This window comes from Mustela nivalis (assembly GCF_964662115.1).
Source record: "Mustela nivalis genome assembly, chromosome: 19".
In the NCBI taxonomy this organism is placed as follows: Eukaryota; Metazoa; Chordata; class Mammalia; order Carnivora; family Mustelidae; genus Mustela; species Mustela nivalis.
The window spans coordinates 32,294,232-32,307,727 of record NC_139038.1 but is presented as its reverse complement, the minus strand read 5'-3'; the positions used below and the strand labels follow the sequence as shown (position 1 = coordinate 32,307,727).

General features: G+C 49.8%; 1 long non-coding RNA gene across 4 annotated transcripts in view; it reads right to left on the bottom strand.

Moving 5' to 3' along the window:
- LOC309854715 overlaps nucleotides 1–12,619 on the bottom strand; it is a 97,622-nt gene extending 85,003 nt beyond the window's left edge. For 3 of the 4 annotated variants that reach the window (XR_014306374.1, XR_014306375.1, XR_014306376.1), the window contains exons 1-5: nucleotides 12,509–12,619; nucleotides 10,630–10,685; nucleotides 4,820–4,962; nucleotides 3,424–3,683; nucleotides 2,224–2,360 (exon numbers count right to left, since the gene is read on the bottom strand). This is a non-coding gene — a long non-coding RNA (uncharacterized lncRNA). The remainder of the gene's footprint in view (nucleotides 1–2,223; nucleotides 2,361–3,423; nucleotides 3,684–4,819; nucleotides 4,963–10,629; nucleotides 10,686–12,508) is intronic. The other variant, XR_014306377.1, reaches the window with a different exon arrangement.
- Nucleotides 12,620–13,496: the final 877 nt, after the last annotated feature.

Sequence of the window (13,496 nt, the reverse complement as noted above, 5' to 3'; positions counted from 1 at the left end):
TTCCCCATCCGGGAATGGTGCCTCTTCTAACGTCTATCGTGGAAACTTCCAAACACGCACAACGACGGAGCGAACATGGCCCAGCGCCGACAGCGATCATTGTAGGGCCAATCTTGTTTCGCTCCCATTCCTTCTCCGCCTCCCCCCCACAAAGCCTTCCTCTCCCACGTTATCTTGGAGTTTCATCTCAGCACTCAATCTTTTAATTTATAAAGCTTTCAGGACGGACCTCTAAAAGGTAAGGACAATTAAGAACGTAGCCACAATACCATGATCACAGCTAAGGGATTAATAATTCTTTAAGACCATCCAATATCCTGTCAGTGTCTAGGAGCTATAATTGCTTCCTCTTTCTTCTCCATCCTCCTACACGCAATCTGGGAGCCCCGTCATCCTGTCAACTCCAGACCCATCCCGAGCCCGGCCATTCTGCCGCCTTTCGGCAAATGCCAAGCCAGCCTCGTCCAGGACGCTCTCTGGCCTCTGTCCACTTCCTGAGCCCACCTGCTGTTTCTGCTCCTCCCCCCCGCCCCCCGCCAGCCATACTGGCCTCCAAACACACCCAGTGCTCTCTCTCTCTCTCTCTCCTCGGGGCCTCACACTGGCTCTCACGTGTTCCCTGGTGCCCAAACTCTCTTCAATCAGGGTCTGTCCCCAGTTTATCCAGTCTCTAGAGCACGTCAGGGGTTCATGGTGTAAGCACCAGACTCTCCCAGGAAATCCATTGAAAAACGCAGTGGCCCCAACTGCCCCGCTCAGACACAGGCCCAGGGGACTCATGCAGGGGTCTCTGCGTGGAGCCGGCGCCCCGGAGCCTGCTGAGCTAAGTGGTCCCCCGACCCCACGGTGAGAAACCACGGACCGGAGCCAGTTCTGAGCGGGGGTCCCGTCTCTGTGCAACGCTGCCTCCCAGCAAACACAGGAGACGAGTTATGCAGTGCTGTTGAGACCTTCCAGAGATGCTCAGCTACCTTGTTAATCGAAGCTCAACAAAACTGGGGCCGGAGGTTGGGATAAAAATAGCTTTGTGCGGGTTAAAAGGTAAAATGAGCCTTTGGCATCAGGGATTTACTTCTCAAGTGTGTGTGGGGGGGCGGGGGCGGTTGGGGGTTGGTCCGAGGTGTGAATACTCGTGTCCTAGTATTTGAGTTGGTCATTTGAACCAGCTACGCTGTGTCGCACACGCTGCCCTGACAATGAGATCATCTCAGCAACGTCACGTAGGAGTTTCCAGGGGCTGCCGTGACAAATGACCAGGAATGGCTGAGAGCAACAGAAATTTTTTCTGTCACAGCCGTGCAGGTTGGAAGCCTGAAAGAAGGGGCTGGGAGGGCCCTGCTTTCTTTGAAGCCTCGAGGGAAGACTGTGCTCCGTGTTTCTTGCTTAATTTCTGGTGCTACTGGAAATCCAGGGGGTTCCTTGGCTTGCAGACACATCATTCACTCCAATCTCTGCCTGCTGTCCCCAAGTGGCTTGATTTATCCTGATGTGTTTGCATCTGTGTCCAGATGCCCCTCTTCTTGTGGGATCAAGGCTTTCCCTAATGATCGTGTCTTCACCTGATCCCCTCTGTGGCAACCCTATTTCCAGCAAGGTCCCATCACAGGTGCGGGTGCGGGTGTGGGGTTACAGGCTGGGGCTGTGTGTGGCGCCCTTATGTACACGGGGAACCTTGCTCAGCCCCATCCCCCTCACAGGTGGGCAAAATCCTCTGTCACACCCACCTGGGTTTGCAGCCACTTGGGCTCTGGTCCCGAGATCTTGGGAGTCTCAAAATTGAAGGCAGATGATTCAATGTCAGTGTCTTAGGAGATTTTGGTAATTACATGACAGCTCTCCAATCGGGAAACTCAAAGTTGGGTTCTGGACTAAACCATAGAGAAATAGGGGCTTTTCCAAAGACTGTACATTTCCAAATTCGGTCATTTCTCGGGTTCTCCCCCACCGTTCTGTGCCCTTCCCCAAAGAAGATCCTATGACGAGACCGGTGGGAGGTGTGTGTGGCGGGGAAGATGAGGGCTTGTCCGAACCCTCCAGCTACGTGGCCTTGTATGATCTAACCCTTGTCTAATTCTGTTACTCTCTATTTATCGCTGAACTGACTCATTCAACGTTGGCCCAGGAACGAGGCGAGGTTTTGCTCTAGGCCACCTGCTAGGTAGCTACATGGGGGCTGAGGCTACAGACCAGAGTGAACAGAACACACCAAATCTGTCTACTTACGGAGCCTTCGTTACGGAGGAGCAGACGGGGAACCAAGGAATGAATCAGCTGCCGCTGTTGGCTTCCACTGCGTCTTTTGGTTCTAAGAAGTCTGACATTCCAACAGGCCATGACCATGGGTCCCATATCATCCAGACCTGAGAGGGGGGAAGAGACATGAATCTCTTGCACACACACCTAGATGTGGGGAGGGCTGTGTGCCAGCCCTGTTCCAGCCCCGGGCAGGGCTGTCCGTGCAAAGGACAGCCAGTAGGCAGGGGCTCTCTCTTCAAAGCCACCTTTTCTTAAAGTGACTAGCAGCCATTTGGGAGCAGGGACTCAAGGACGAATGTTTTCCATCTTCTCTAATTTCACTATCGATTCTATTTTCCATCCCAGAACTCATTCCGATTCGTAACGTTCCAACCGCACAGGAGACGGCAGGCAGGGAGGGGGGGGAGAGGCAGGAGCGCGCCTGCTCTTCAATGCGCCCCTCTGGGGCTGAGTCGAGGGTGAGGTGCGTGAGGCACTTGTCTGGGGTGCAGAATTTAAGAGGATGCTCCCAAACACAGCAATCACGGGAAGTACTATTTTAACGCGGTATTTTAACAGATCAATATTAACGCAGAACATCTCGAAAGAGAGACTGTATCGGCAAAACTCCTAGCCTCAGGCCTGGCACGTAGTAGGCATTCAGGAAATCAAACACAGGAAGGGGGAGACAGTAATCATGCTAAGTCCGTCCAGTGTTCTTTTAAAAACTCTGCTTCTCTATGTTCATCTAATCCCCATGATAATACCCGTGAGGTGACTTTCACCCCATTTTACAGATAGGGAAAATGAAGGCACGCAGATGGGAAAGGCTAATTTACATTCCTGCAGCGAACAAGGCCTGGAACCTTCCTAGGTACAGGGGATTAGGGCTTTCATGTATTTTTGGGGAGAAGACACAAAGCACCCCACGGCACGAAGATTTTCCCTGGAGAAAGATGGGAATGGAACCCCGGGTCATCTGGTGCCAGCATGTGTGGGAAGAACCATTTTCACCGCTGACCCTCAAAGCGGAAGAAAAGGGACCCCAATGTTTCCACTGTTTCTCTGAGTCTTGTTTTGGGCTCATCTGAACAGACTAAGGCCTACGGGGACATTGCCTAATGCTCGTGAATAAATACAATTAAATCAGAGAAGACATCTCTCTGGGACCCGAGAGCTTCAGAATACCTGTTCAACATGGAAGGAAGAAAAACCAGCTCCTCGGCTCCTCTTGGGCTCAATGTCAGCCTCATTAATGACACTACTGATCTCCCCTCACTGGGAGGCCCATGGCAGCGGGAAAGATGACAGCAGCCCGGAGAAGGAGGAGGGGGCAAAGCGGGAGGGCGCCCCGATGTCACCGCCCTTGACGGCAATTCCTGGGAAGACATGACCAGCTCTCCTCAGGAAAGATCCTTCGGACGACTCCGGCAGCCCTTTAGGTGGCCCTAAAGCAATGAGGACGAAAGAAAGAGGTGTCAGAACCAATAAGTCTCTGAGATCAATAACACGGCTTAATTTGGATGGAAAAATTCCATTATGGCCTCTTTGGAAAGCAGAGCGCTATGCAGAGCTAGGAGCTTAAACGGGATGTCCCTATCTCTCTGTCGGAGCTCCCCCGCTTCGCAACTTCCCAGAACCCGCGGCGTTATGACTCAATCTAATGTGATTTCTTCACCTGCTTGCTGGTCTGCTGACCACGCTACCCACAAGCGTCTTCCCAATGCTCTCATGGGGGGATGGGCAGCTCCTGACGCTGCCTGGGAGCCTTTACACCTTGGCCATTGGACGTGCTGCTGCTCAGGCTCCGCCCCCTTAGATGCCCCACCCCCTGCCGTCCATAAGGATGTGAATGATCCTTCCCTGGTTGCGTGACCGAGCTCCTGGGGAATGGGCAGCACATCCTCTTGTCTTCTGGGTGCTGCTTTGCCTCTGGCTTAGGGCCAGGCATGCGATCGGTGCTTGGGGACATATCCAAGTCAGGGGGCTTGAAAAGGCCACCGGAGGAGGGTTTGGACCGTGGAGATCAGCAACCCGACAGATGGCTCATTTGGCCCTGCACATTCCCTCCCCACATCTGGCAAGGTTAGTAACCCAGTGCAAGTGCATCACAGCCCTGATGCTTCTGCACTGGGAACTGTGGCTTTCAGTCACCGGGACATTTGGGCAGCACAAAGACAAAGCCACACATATACGCACACACACACACATATATATACACACTGGCAGAACTCGCACACAAGCACATACACAGAAACACACACAAGAGATAGCAGGTCTCACGCTTTTTTGAACGGGCAGAGAAATATCCAAGGCATGACAGGAACAGTGAAAAGGGAAGCTCTAAGTCCGGGAAGACTCAGAGACGCCCGGTGGTGGCACTAAGCCTGGCCTTTGTCTTCAGGGGTGAGAATGTGATCACTGGGCTGGGGTTCAAGGACACAGCCTGGCTGTGCCAGATGTTATCTGCACCTGCCCCAGTATTGTGTAGCGGACTGGAATTCACACATCAAGGCGACTTCTTCCCAAGACGCCCTCAGTAAATCACAGGTAGATGGGTGGGCATGGAAAAAAAGATAGAGACCTGTGTCTGGTAAGGTGCTGACTTCCCAGAGCTTTTCCCAGGGGCTGTAGGCACGTCTGGGTCTCCTTGGTGCCTTCCGTGGTCTATTTCTGTCTTCTGCTTAGAAAATGGGAAGTCGACAGCAGGGCAAGTCCCAGAGCACCCTAGATCAGGAAAAGGAAAAAAATAAAAAGCTCTTTATAGCCGAGTTCTTTTCCTACCTTATATAAATCAACTCCAAAGATTTGGTCTCCGTGATTTCTCACTGGGGCTGAGCTGGGCACCTTGGCCTCTCATGTCTGGTCTTGAGTAAACAGGTCATCGCCACAAAGACAGAGCCCGTTCCAGTGCAGCTTGCATTTCTTCTCCTGGTCCCCCTTTGGCTGCCACCTCCCACACACTGGCACAAGGATCACGTGAGCCACGGTGCACAGGCACCCGAGGGCCTGGATCCAGTCCCAGCCCCGCTGCCGCCAAGCTGTGAGAATTTGGGTGATTCACTTAACCTGTCTGAGCCTCTGTCCACCCACTGGGAAAACAGTGTGTCTACTTCACAGGGTCCTGGTTAGGATTAAATCAAACAACGAGCCATTAAACTGTTGGACGCAGAGCTGAGGCTCAATAAATGGTGATTATTATGATTACCGATAAATGCTTCTATCAATCTCAAACCAATTGCTTGGTGTAGTAGAAAGACACCACCACTGCTGTCAGATGGGCCTGAGTGAGAATCCAGACTCTACCATTTATTAGTTAGGTGAGTCACTTAATAACTCTGGACCTCGGTTTCTTCATCTGTAAAGTGGGTAGGATAACCTCTCGCCCCAGGACAGATGTGTCCCCTCACCTTCCTCATCACTTGCTCTGGGGAAACCAGCTGCCATATTGTGAAAAGCAAACAGGTAGTCCCCCTTGCAGAGGTGAGGAAATGACCTCTCCAGCCAGCCGGTAAGATCTCCAGTCCTGCCAACAGCCACGTGACTCATCTGGGAAGCACATGGCATCCCAGTGGAGCCTTCAAATGGTTACAGCTCCGGCTGACATCTTGAACTGAAACCTTATGAGACACTCTGAGCCTCAACCACCCTGCTAAGTTGCTTCCAGATCCCTGCCCCACAGAAACCGTGAGATAGTAACTATCTATTATTTCAAGTTGCTAGGTTTTGAGGGTGCTTTGTTAGGCAGCAACAGATAACTAACACATGCACCCATTAACTTCTGCTTCTTATTGGTTGGCCTGTGTCACATGGTCATTCCAGCCTCAAGGGAGGCTGGGAAATGTAGTTTTAAACCAGACAGAAGGCCAACGGGATCAAACAGAGGGCTCTGCTTAGCAAGGAAGAAGGGGAGAATGGATATTGTATCAGGCTATTTCTTTCCTGCTGCTTTATTACATTTCTTATAGCATAAAGTGACAGGGAGTTGAAATTTTCTCTCCCCTCCCTTTTTTTCTTTTCCTTTACTAGTTGGGGTAGAGAGGCAGTAATTCAGTTTATATAAAATGGGAGCATTATGGCTTCAGTTGCATTGTTTCAAATAAATTTTGGGGACAAGAAAAGTATACAGAAGTCTTATCTCCCCCCTGTAAATACGTCAGTTACAAAAGACATCTGCGTCATCCATCAACCATTTAATTTCTTAAGAGGATGTTAATTTAAGAACCTTTCTACTGGCCAACTGTACGGCTGTGCACAGATTTGGAAGGAAGGATTTATAGTCTCTTAATTTTTCTAACTGGCACATTCCCTTTTATTCCTTTTCAAGAGGAGAAGACCAAGACGCCATCATAATATTTTATGTCATATACTTGAATATCTGCCACAAGAACATTTTACTTTCTTTTCCTAATTAAATAAGGGAGTGCAATCCAGTTTTTAATGTTCTCATAAAACACATTCATCACACCAAAAGCCTTTTTTGTACTGTTTTCTAGTGGGAAGGAAACTAACATTCACTGAAGACCTACTGTGCACCAGGTGCTTTACGTGTATTAGCTGCTTTATACGCACATAGTAGGCCTACAATAGAGGTCACTATTGTTATGTCTATTTTGGGGGTGATATTCACAGAATTTCTTGCTCAGGGGAGAGTTGAGGTTTGCATCCATCTGGTGTCTTTCTCTCTCTCTCTCTCTTTTTCTTTCTTTTTTTTAAAAAGATTTTGTTTACTAGAGAGAGAGAGTGAGAAAGATTGCGCACAAGCAGGAGGAGTGGCAGAAGGAGAGGGAGAAGAGGTCTCCCCTCTGAGCAGGAAGCCTGACGTGGGTCCTGATCCCAGGACCCCAGGATCATGACCTGAGCTGAAGGCAGACGCTTAACCGATTGAGCCACTCAGGTGCCCCAGAGGGCTCTGGTTTCAAAGTCTTTCCATGCCACTAAATTGTCACTTACCCCTGCTCTCTCTAGGCACCCCCCAACACTTAAGAAGGACAAATCGATCCTTCATGACTAACATTTAACTTCCTTCTATTTGTTGGTTCTTTGACCCAGTTAAAAGAAAAGTTAATGCCAAAACTTTTAGGCACTTACACAGTGCCTAATTGGATTTTTAATATTTGATGTGCTCAGAAATCTATGAAGAATTTGTGCTAATTCTGAGCTGATTATCACATTCTGACATGTTTTATGGTTTGTGAACTGTAGCCTTCAGGACATTCTTGAACTTTTCCCTCCAATTATCACTGTGTGACTGTGAATGATGCCACTGTCCAAGGATCCTGTCAGGACTTCATTTTTCGTCTTTTTTTTTTTTTTTAAGGAATTTAGGGGAAGACGGATCTGGCTTTTCTGAAGATGTTGGCTCAATGACTAATTGGTGGTATTCTGTTGCCCATGATGGGTTTTCACTGGATTCCATCAAACGCCAACCAGTGACCACAATGAATTTGGGTGACAGGGTCATCTTCAGTCAAGATTTTGTTTTCTACTCTTTTTTTTTTTTTAAATTAGAAATTGTTGGGGAGGTTATTTTAGATTCACATTCAGTTGTAAGAAATAATACAGAGCGATCCCTTGGATCTTCTACCCAGATTCCCTCAATAGCAACATCCTGCAAAAGTAGGACAATATCACGACCAGGATATTGGCACTGATTGAGTCCAGATACAGAATAACTCCATCACCACGGAGGTTCCTCCTGTTTTCCTTTTATGGCCATATCCAGTGAAGGGATTTTGACTGCAAAGAATGAAGTCAACTGGGGAGAGTTTCAGTTAAAAAAAAAAAATGTCTTGGACGTAGTTAATACCTGCTGTTGTCTGCACAGGATTTCCTGTTCCGTCTCTTCTTTTTCCATCACGTGACTCTGGTGCAGCTGTCGGTCACAGACCTTGGTTCAGAGACCAGTTGGGTGACCCCAGCCCAGCCAATCACAGTAGACCATGTCTCGGCTCACAGGGATTGGTGGTGGGCGACCACGTCTTTGATTCTGGCCTAAAGACGTTCCTTGGGGCTTTCTGATGTGGAGCTGGAAAAGGGGTTTGCTTCTGGGGTCCTGGAGCTAAAATGAGGGGGAGCTGCGGCTTGCAACCTATTTCCTACCATGTAGGAAAATTCTGGAGGAAAAGAGAATGAAGTCCCCCACACAAATCCTGGGGACATGGGAGATAAGCCAGTGATAGAGAAGGCGACATTGTTTCCTCTCCGGGCACAGTTCTGCCGGAGGTCACCTCCTTCTCTGTACTTAATGGTATATAAATCAGTAACATCCTTATTTTAAGTTGGTTTGAGTTCTAGCACTTTCCACCCAAAGAATGCCATGAATGCTGGAGAGTCCCATGAAGTTTCCTGGGCCCAAGCACTGTGAGGCTTCTCGAAGGCTTGGAATCAGGAACTGAAGGCATGAGCACCCAGCAGGTCTCTCTACCTGGTTGTGTCCTGCTTCTTCTTCCTGGGTACCACTCTCTTCCCTTTCTCAGCAGTCCGGCCTTTTCTTTTTCTCCAGGCTCATGGCTGGCAGAAGGTGCCCACTCCCTCAGCCTCTTCCAAGTGGCTGTCCCCTAGTCCAGATTCCATTCTCCTGGGGGAGACAATCTACGTGGCCCAGCTACAGCTGGATGTCCACCCCCGGTGAGGTAGTTGCAGACAGGGGGCAGGGCCACGTGCGGCTAGCTGGCCCACCTTAGAGGGCTGCTGGGGATCCACCTGAAATTTGCTCTAGAGGGATCCCTACCCCAATCTTGGGGTACAGAGTTCTCCCATGTTGGCCATGCATATTAAAACCCATTGGGGAATCTGAAAATATTTATTTTGGTCACCACCACCACCAGAGACTCTCATTTTATGGATCTGGGCTGGGGTCTAGAAACTTCCAAGATGATGCCTGTAGGAGGCCATGGCACAGAGTCACAGGGGCAGGTTTAAAGGGGATCCAGTGGTAAATCTGGACCTGGCCTGGACCACCTGGTAAAGCCACAGGGAGCCTGAGTGCATGCTCCTGGTTCAACTTTTCTTCTTTTCTCAGTTTAGAGGATGAACACAGATAACCACGATTAAAGATGGCCAACTGGTACTCCTGCGTTTTCTATAACTCCTTCTCCACGTCTTCTTTCGGCCAACTTGTGTGATTTATGTAATTTGGGCGTTCTATTACCGCTGCTGGAACCAACATTTCAAGCAACGTCCGGGTCCACCAGGAATGATGGGAGCTCAGAGGGTTCGAAGAGCTCATAAGAAGGAGAAATAAATCATTAGATGAGATTTCCAGGTACCCATACCCCTGAGATGAAAACAAAGGTCGTATTTCCAAGGTAGGGTCTCTCTTCTGATCATGCCCCTGCTGGTTGTCATGGGATGTTGGTTGTTATGGCGATGGAGCGCAGACTGAACCGGGACTGCGAGAAGTGGTTTTCAGAAACTGACGTGTGCTTTGTCCAAATTCAGCTCCCCAAGATAGGCATGGCCCAGCCATAGCTGGGCCTATGGTGTTTACTTACTTGATGTCTTCTATGACGGAGGAAGGACTGGGGTTCGTTTAGTTGTGTGACTCAGATGGCTGGGATGCCTTGTTTGAAGCTGTCTGTCTGGAGGGATGTACGCCTGAGGCTACATGTGAGAGACAGGATACAAGTAGGGCTAGAATGCCCACAGGATGTCTTCAGACACTCATCTGGAGCCTGGGCCAGGCTGGATGGAACAGCAGAGAGCCTGGCCGCCACTGCCCTCTCCCCACAGCCTCCCGACATGGTGAGGTCAGGACACCTGGACTTGTCACGTGGCAGCCGGCTCCCTCCAGACCAGTCATTCCAACACCAAGGAAGCGGAAGTTGCCAGTCTCTTCAAATCAAGGGCCAGAAACTGGGACCCTATCACCGCCATAATGTATTGGTCACATGGCCCCAGAAACCACTCAAAGTCTGGGCAGACACCTCCGATCTCTTGAAGAGAAAAGTGTGAAAGATTTTGTAGCCCCTTAAAACCTATCTTTAGCACTTAGGAAAGGACTTTCATAAAACACTCCTGTGTTTTCTGTTGAGTGGGGGATTCGGAAGGTCCACAAATGCCCCACATACTAGGAGCTGGCTTGGGCTTTATCTCTGTCGTGTTAACTCAATCCTCCAGGAGACCACGATCCCCAAGGGGGTGGGGGAGTTCTCGTGCCAAAGGAGAAGGGAAGGCTTTGGGGTCCTATCGACCACGGGTCTGATACTCATTTCTCATGTAACTTGGTGGAAATCACATCGGCACTCAGCGCCCCAGTTTCTTCAAAATGAAATGAAGGTAATGATGGTGACCTCTCAGCGCTGGGCGGGTGAAGTAAGGTCATATACAGAGAGCCCCAAGCTTCTAGAATCTCTGGTGGGTTGAACGCATCAAAGCCACTGCTCTATCTACCGGCTGCTTCCCAACAAGGCAAATGACTGGACTTCTCTGAGCCTCTGTTTCCCCATCTGCAAAACAGGTGTAGGGGGAGGGCTGCTGTGACGACAACGTAGGGTGGAATTTGGGGTGTCCCCATCCAGCCACACTTCTTTTTCTCAGTGTACTCTCAGCGCCTCCGCACCTCCTAACCTTGTTTTATAAATGGTCACCAACCTAACGTGGTATTGGTTATCAAGAATGTAAGGCGGAGGGGCGCCTGGGTGGCTCAGTGGGTTAAAGCCTCTGCCTTCAGCTCAGGTCATGATCCCAGGGTCCTGGGATCGACCCCCGCATCGGGCTCTCTGCTCAGCGGGGAGCCTGCTTCCTCCTCTCTCTCTGCCTGCCTCTCTGCCTACTTGTGATCTCTGCCTGTCAAATAAATAAATAAAATCTTTAAAAAAAAAAAAAAAGAATGTAAGGCGGAAACTTCTCTTTCTGAAAATGGAGACTCATTAAACATGTCCTTGTTGCTACTGACTCCCTTGACACCAACTAGTAACTGACAGGCCATCTGGAGACTGGCCAAGGGGCACCTCTCTACCGCGGACTATGATACGTGGTGTTGGGTTCCACCAAGCCCTTAAAAATGGTCAGGTTCCCCTCCTTCTCTCTTTTCTTCCTCTCTCCCCTTCCTCCCTGCACCCCTCCACCCGCCCCTCCCTGCACCCCTCCATCTCTTCCTCTTCCTTCCTATTCACCCATCCAACGAAAGCATCTCTTCAGCTGTCCTAGACATTCTGAGTAAGAAACAGAGTCCAGAAATGACAAAGGTAGAGGTGGACGGAGAAAGGCAGTAGAAGGACAGGAGGGAGACACTTGCCCATTTATTAGGGTGTGAGGACAAGGGCTTCCTTTTCCTCCACAACAAGAAGGAGCCCTTTCCTCACCACAGACATCCACTATTGCTATAAATTGATAAATTCTTGTGTTTTTTTTTTAAAGATTTTATTTATCTGACAGGCAGAGATCACAAGCAGGCAGAGAGAGAGAGAGCAGGAAGCAGGCTCCCTGCTGAGCAGAGAGCCCGATGTGGGGCTCGATCCCAGGACCATGGGATCATGACCTGAGCCAAAGGCAGAGGCTTTAGCCCACTGAGCCACTCAGGTGCCCCTAAATTGATAAATTCTTTAACAGAAATTAGTCCTTCCCTGGGTGCTCAGCGAGACACGTATCCACTGGGTCCCCTTGGCTCTGGTGGGGAACCATTTTTATTTAAAAGAATCAAGTTGGGGCGGGGGGTTGCCTTTTCTCTGCTGTCCAAAGGAATGTGAAGCTGGCTTTCTAGTCTACTCCCGCACCAGGGATATAACTGGGTTCCATTCCTGATAAGGATATTTTAAGAAATTCTAAAAATCAGTAATGAAAACTGTTCCCCTTTCTCTAAAGTTCTGCAACGAACACAATTTTTTTTTTTTTTTCCTGGCCAACCAGACTACATGTGGCTGAGTTTGGGATTTTCTTATTGTGCCCCAATCCCAGTCCTGTTTAAACAGCACGTTCCGTGTTTAATGGCAGCAAACACAGACCCAAAGCCTTCACACACGGGCAGGGGTGAGACTACATGAATCACCTTACCTCGGGAGGAAAATGCGTTAGTGCTTGGTGCTGAGTTTCAGAAATGGGGCCCCTGGGAACGAGGAGATGGCCAGAGGTGGGGCCTCCAGGCCTGGAGAAATGCCCACACCAGCCCTCTGCGCCCGTCTTCTTCCCAGGGTCCCACCTGCCCAGAACACCGAAAAAGCATCTTTCAGCAGAGCAAAGGCTAGGAGATGCCAGGCTCCTTTATCCCGCGGTTACACCACCAGGGGCAGCAGACACAGCGAGATACACGGACTTATGAGTATACACTCACCTACGATATGCCAGGCACTGTGCTAAACCCCAGGGTTCCCCGGGAGGGACTCTCCAGCCTGACAGGCGAGACTTGGGAGGCAGGCGCTGAGTCTGAAAATGGACTTTGCTTGTGCTGGCGCGCTCGCTCCAGTCCAGCCTAGGGAGCTTCTATTTACTTGTAAAACCTCACTTGACATCACTTCCTCCCTGACAAATTTCCCCTGACGCGGGGAACATTCCTCTTCTTCCTTCCTTTTCCTGTGTCCCACCACAGACTCGGATCCATTCTCTTTCCCTGTCTCCCTGTCTCTGTCTCTCTGTCTCTCTCTCTCTCACACACACACGGTGCCGTTCATACTCTGTGGCATCTGTTTGCTTACATGTCAGTCTCCGCCACGAGGCTTCCATGGGCTTTTTGAGGACAAGGCTAGTCTCTTATTTATTTCTGTATCCCTATTTTTAAAACTTGGTTCCTGGGATGTAGCAGGCACTCAAAAATGTTTGTTAAAGGAATGAATAAAAGTGTAATTTTGGATCCGTCCCATCCATTTCTGGATTTTTATGTCCTCAACTGCCCCAAATAAAACTTGTGATAATGCTGAGGCCCTTGTAAGGCCCAACATTCTCTGACTTTACAAAGTGCCGGCTTACGGGGCACTGTTGTGTGCTGGAGTCAATGGGGATGCGTTCGTGAATCCAGGAGGACAGGAGACATTTCGGTTTGTGATGGCGAAAAACAAAGAAAAAGGTGGTGCTGCGGGGTGACCTCAGGCTTAGCGATGCCTCCTGGTGCACGGGTTCCAACCTTGGTGATGATCCCAGGGGCACCGGGGGAGACACTGCTGGTGTTCCCCGATGCTGGCTTTTTTTTTCCTTCCTGGACACGGCGAAGGCCACTTTTCTAGACCCCTTGGAGTTATGTGGGACCATGCTGCTCATTGAGGCTGGAAAGGGCGTATGGAACTTCTAGGCTGGAGAGCTTTGGAAATACAGGCTGCTTCTCTCTC